Raw genomic sequence first — 5,788 nt, 5'->3', positions numbered from 1 at the left:
TCATATTTTGTCACACTTATGACTATTCATTTTCCACGTTAGTTAAGAAACAACTTAAGCGTCTTTATTCCCTACTCTCTGTGGATACGATACCCACTCATCTGGGATTATTACTTCGACACCCATGCACTTGCGTTTTACACACATATTCGGACGTGTCAGAGGTCTTGCGACATCATCAACGTATCAAAGACACTCAGTTGAGCTGTAGTCTTGTTCAAGTGAGTGGTAATATTGTAGTCTTGTGTCTTGGAAGTGGAGGACTTCCATGGTTGCGCGATGGCTTTATTGATGTCAATTGCCTTTTTCTTTCCTTTATGTTTTATCCCCTTGCCTGCTCAAAAAACCTTCGTACATCATCATATCTTTCCTTAATCATCCGGGGTTCCTCCTCTATTTCTTGCCATTTCCACCCATCATCATATCTTTCTTTGACTATCAAGTCATAACATGTACTTGATACCTCAAAGTACTCTTTAGATGGTTTCATAGCACCTGATTTGATTGATTTGTATATCCATCCCTTAAATCCACGATAATCCTCCAATGCATATCTTATCAAACAATGAAAAGGATAATACTTAGGATGATTCCTCATATTTGGTGCAGCATCCCTTTTGTTCTTTAGAAGTAATTTCTCTTCATTAACTATTTTCTGAAACAATTCTTGAATTTTGTTGTTCCTTATGGCAAGGCTTCTATCTTTCATGTTGCTAGGAGGTTGAGGTATACTTTGTTGCATCATAGCATCTCCTCAAAACTTATTACATTTAGGTTGGGACTCCATTTGGCTCAAGGAAATACAACCAAGTTCCATGATTCAAGATTCATTCCAAGAGGTATCATTATCTGGAACATCAGGCTTTTTATGAGTGAGGTCAAATATCACCCTTTGAATGAAGGATGAAATTTGTCATGTGGCATCACCTTTATGAGAATCTTATGTGTAGGTGCAATTTTTTGGCTTCTCTATTGGATAATGTTGACTTGTAGTAAAGGATTGTGCTAGCATTTCTCCTAATCTCACATTCACTATCGTAACCCTTTCTTTGAAAGGCTGTCTTTTCCTCTCCTTCTTGTTAAGATAAGGTCTCCCATATTTTTCATAGAGCTGCTCAGTCACATAATCATCTCCATTAGGGTAATAAAGCTCAAGCTCAGCTTTATCATCATCACCTTGAATCTCATCTTCATAGATGGTGATGACTCTACATGTCTCGATTATGAATTCTTCATCTTGAGATCCATCTATACTGCAAGTATCTCTTTAACTTCGTCATAAAAATAGTCACCAAGCGTAATCAAAGCTCTTGCTTTTTGTTGGTAATCTTCCAATGAGTTGATATAATCTTCAATAATTGATTTATTATGATGGAGCCTATGGGCTTTATCTACTTTTTCTTCCTTCTTTTTGTTCTTTATGTTCTTGATCTTCTTAGCTTTCTTCATGGGTTCCTGACTAGAATCTTGGGCCATCCGCCACTTGATATCAAAGAGTTTTGCTAATCATTTTAACATTTTTCTTGACTTTTGTGAGATAAAATTTCTCATAAGCCCTCTGGGACTCCAAGAAGAGCAGAGTTCTTGGAAACTTAAGAACCTTCTATAACTTGCATATTTTCTGATGTGTCATTTGCATCTTACCCACATAAAGCTTCTCCTTGTAGTACAACTAATACATAATTTGTATACTCTGCTGGCTAGTCGAGAAACACACTATTGGACAAAGTGATCATTTCTTCTTGATATTGCCACTCGATCCAATCTTTGAATACATAACAACTCTCGATTGAATGACCCAATATTTTGTGGTATGGACAAAAGTTTAGGTGATCTTTCTTATCTGCTTCTTCCGTTTGCTTGCTCTCTGGTGGTTGCAGACCCATCTTCAATGCATCTTTAAATATCTTCATCACTTTGTTCCTTTTGAAAGAATACATTTTGCTTATCCTTTCATAAAGAGAGCATAAAGGCTTAGTTGGTTCATTTCCACCGCAAAGTGCAGGTGGCTTTGGCTTGTTATAGTTTGATGGTGTTGTCTTCTCCTTTACTTTATCAGTTGCAAAGGTCACGTGTTTGACACCTTCTGGCTTCTTTAGCTTTTCTTTATCCACCCTTGTGGGTTGTATTATAGGCACCACCTTTGGACCGGTTCTTTCTAGCTTCTTTACTTGAGAGATTAAGTCTTGGAAGGTATGGATATCAGATGAGCTGAGAAAAGGTGCCATCCAATTGTTGATGTTCATAACTAACAATTCCACCTCTTGTACTTCTGATAAGTGCTTGTGTGTTAAGAATGCAAAGTGTTCTTTCCTTACGATGAGCATTACTTTTATCAGGTTTAAGAGCTAATACATGTGTATTTGTGTTCTTTTGCGCATGTAGGGTTGTGAAGCTAAGTATTAAGAAAAGAAGCCAAAAATAGATCGTGAACGTACTATTTGGTGGAATCTTGGAAGGAACAAATGCGAAAACACAAGTGGGGCTCTAAGATACGTGAATGTAAGACAACCTCCATTTATTCAAGTCATTACAATGAGTTGGAGGGGCACGAAGGCAATCACATTTGCATATCCCAACTTGTGCATTGATAGCAAGATCATTACCAATGAGATCTTTGATTAAAGAAGAGTTGCGATCCACGGCATAAACGTGTGCCCGTTTATGTTGTCTTGATGAAAAGTGTGGAATTGGGAGTGTTTTGGCGGAGTACTATAGCAGGTTAATGTAGCAAATCACTATAGAATACATTGTAGCAGTTACTGTTTACAGCCGGTCGAAAATCAGGTTTCCAGAGAATCTACACGGGCATGTGGAAATTCCGCACGCCCATGTGGAAATTCCACAGGCCCGTGTGGAGAATCCATAGGGGCGTGTGGATGCCCGATTCCAACCCTATTTAAACCACGATTCAGCCCGATTTTTAGAGGAATCTTTTACCCTTCTCTCCAACTTTTCTCTATCTTTTGTGAGGCCATCGGCTAGGGTTTTGAGAGGCTTTGGAAAGTCTTTGAAGTAGTTTTATGGATTCGACACCGCGCTTCGTTTGGAAGAAGGTTATTGGTGGAGCTTTCGTCGGCATCGATCAGGCGAGGTGTGCCCTAGGACGGACAAGGGACCTTTGAAGAAGACGAGGCTACTCCACAAAGCCATCGACACGACTACCGAGGGGGTTTTCCTATGGATTACTTATTTTTACTTTTGATTTCATTATTGATTGTATTTTGCTCCATGGAGAGCTAAACCCCCTAGTGGGTACTTGGATTTTGTAAACCCTAGGATGTTAATGTTTCTTTGACCTTTTGTTATGCCTTCCTTAATTAATACTTTTAATTGAGTTTCAATCTTGAATGCTTGTTGAATGATTTCTCCCTTAGAGTGACACTAGGGTTGAGAGTTCATCTTGGTAACCTTTGTGGATGGATGACACACCATGAGGGTTAGACAAAGCTAGATTGGAGAGGGTTGAGAGTGTGAGTCGAGAGGTAGCGGAGCATCCCCTTTCCCATACGGTGTGATTTATCCTACCTCCAATTTCTAGAGTTTTTTGCGGTTATAATAGAGTAAAGAACTAAAGGATAAACTCCGCTGGGGCTTAGTTGTGCGAGCAACAGAGTGAAGCGTTGAAGTGACTTTAGTATCTTAGGCTTAATTGTGACTAGGGGTTTTTTGCCTGGACCAAAGGGTTAGATCTACATATAGGAATAGGGTTTGTCACTTGGAATCCCTAGAACTCCATGCAACTTTTCACAGTGTGAGTTGTTGAGACTGAGCGATTTCTTGGCCGAGACATAATGTAGAGTTAGTCATGGTTGACCTTAGGTTTGGGACCGTGTGCTTTAGGATTTCCACGACTCATTAAGCATTAGTTAGGAAGCATAATAGTAGGTTTTGCACTTGAAACATTAGTCCTAGAGGGAGCATTGTCCGAGTACCCCACTTCTATTGATTGCCTTTCATCTCACTTACTTGGGCCTCTCGTTCTTGTTTCTTTTGTTTATGCTTACATTACACTTTATCATCACAATCATTATTCATCTTCGCTTGGTTAAGTAGAAATTTTAGTATTTTTATTCGCTTCTCCTTATGGATACGATACCTCGCTCACTTGGGATTTATTACTTTGATAAACCTGTGCACTTGTGGGTCACACGCAAGGGGCGTTGTTAAGTTTTTGTCGCTGTTGCCAGGAATAGGCGTTTAGAAATACTTTGCACTTTGTTATCTTAGCCATTTATCATTCATTCTACTTCTCATCTTCTTATTCTATCATCGTTCTGATTTGTTTTCTTTATTTTGGTGCAGCTCTAGGTTGTAACCCGAGGAAAACATTCGATATTAATTGAAGGTGATCCTGAACTTGAACATACATTGAAAAGAAAGGGTAAAGAACCTGTGCACGAACCGTCGAATCTAGCTGAAGTGGAGGTTGAAGGGTTTGACAATATGGCACAATCTAGCTGAAGTGGAAGTGGAAGTTGAAGGGCTTGAATGAACAACAGAGAACACTTTCTGATTACGCCAGACCGTCAGTATTGGGGACATAATCTAGCATTGTGCGGCCCCCGATTACAGCTCCGAACTTTGAGCTAAAGCCAGCATTCATCCAAATGACACAGCAGTCAGTGCAGTTCAATGGTTTGACCGATGAGGATCCAAACAACCATATTGAAAACTTCTTAGAAGTTTGTGACATGTTGAAGATTAACGGTATTACGGATGTTGCTATAAGATTGAGGGCTTTCCCATTTTCTCTAAAAGGAAGAGAAAAGCAATGGCTACATTCTTTACCACGAGCATCCATCATGACATGGAATTAAATGGTCGAAGCTTTTCTTGCAAAGTACTTCCCTCCAAGGAAATCGGCGAAGCTTCGTAATGAAATATCGTCGTTTGTTCAAATGGAGCTTGAATCATTTTTTGAGACATGGGAGCGATTCAAGAACCTCTTGAGGAAGTGTCCACAGCATGGTTTCCCTGAATGGATGATCATTCAGACTTTTTACAACGGGTTGAACCCAAGTACAAGACAACTTCTAGATGATGTCTCAGGAGGTACAATGGGGAACAAGACCCCTGAAGAAGCCCGACAGTTGGTAGAGGAAATAACCATGAATAGTTACCAATGGAATGCAAGGGAAAAGAAGAAAGTGGCCGTACTATATGAAATTGATGCGGTTACATCCTTAGCAACCCAAGTAGAGGCATTGAGTAAGAAATTAGATACATTGACTTCACCGAGGGTGGCCGCGATCACGAGTTGTGATGGTTGTGGGGGTTAACATATGCCATCTGATTGTTCTTTTTCAATTACTACTTCAACCCTGACTGAACAATTAGACTTTGTGGGCAATTCGGGAAGGGTACAAGAAAATATTTGTAGCAACACCTAAAACCAAGGGTGGAGGAAACACTCCAATTTCTCATGGAGTAACCAAGGGCAGCAAAAGGCCATAGCACCACCGGGTTTTCAACAACCATAAGCCCCAAACATGGAGAATAGAGTTTCAGGCTTGGAAACCCGGATGACCGACTTAGAGAAAGCCTTGACTAGATTTGTGCAATCATCAGATATACGGTTCCAATCGGTTGAGGCTACACTTCGCAACCATACTGCTACATTGTACAATCTAGAAAATCAAGTGTGGCAAATCGCGAAGTCTCTATCAGAGAGACCACAAGGAAGCTTGCTGAGTTGTACGGAGACTAGTCCGAGAGAACATGTGAAGGCGATCAATTTGAGAAGTGGTCGTGAGGTTAAGGGTAGGCTTCCAAGTGAGAAGACCAA

The 5,788-nt window shown here is 40.2% G+C and overlaps 1 non-coding gene across 1 annotated transcript; it reads right to left on the bottom strand.

Annotated features, from left to right (window-relative positions):
* Positions 1–4,868: 4,868 nt before the first annotated feature.
* Positions 4,869–4,975, bottom strand: LOC120266014. The gene has a single exon (XR_005537858.1). It is a non-coding gene; the product is annotated as a small nucleolar RNA R71 (small nucleolar RNA).
* Positions 4,976–5,788: the final 813 nt, after the last annotated feature.

The sequence above is a fragment of the Dioscorea cayenensis genome, chromosome 7, assembly GCF_009730915.1.
Source record: "Dioscorea cayenensis subsp. rotundata cultivar TDr96_F1 chromosome 7, TDr96_F1_v2_PseudoChromosome.rev07_lg8_w22 25.fasta, whole genome shotgun sequence".
Lineage (NCBI taxonomy): Eukaryota > Viridiplantae > Streptophyta > Magnoliopsida > Dioscoreales > Dioscoreaceae > Dioscorea > Dioscorea cayenensis.
Note: the sequence above shows the minus strand (reverse complement) of the source record. Positions and strands in the feature narration are given on the sequence as shown.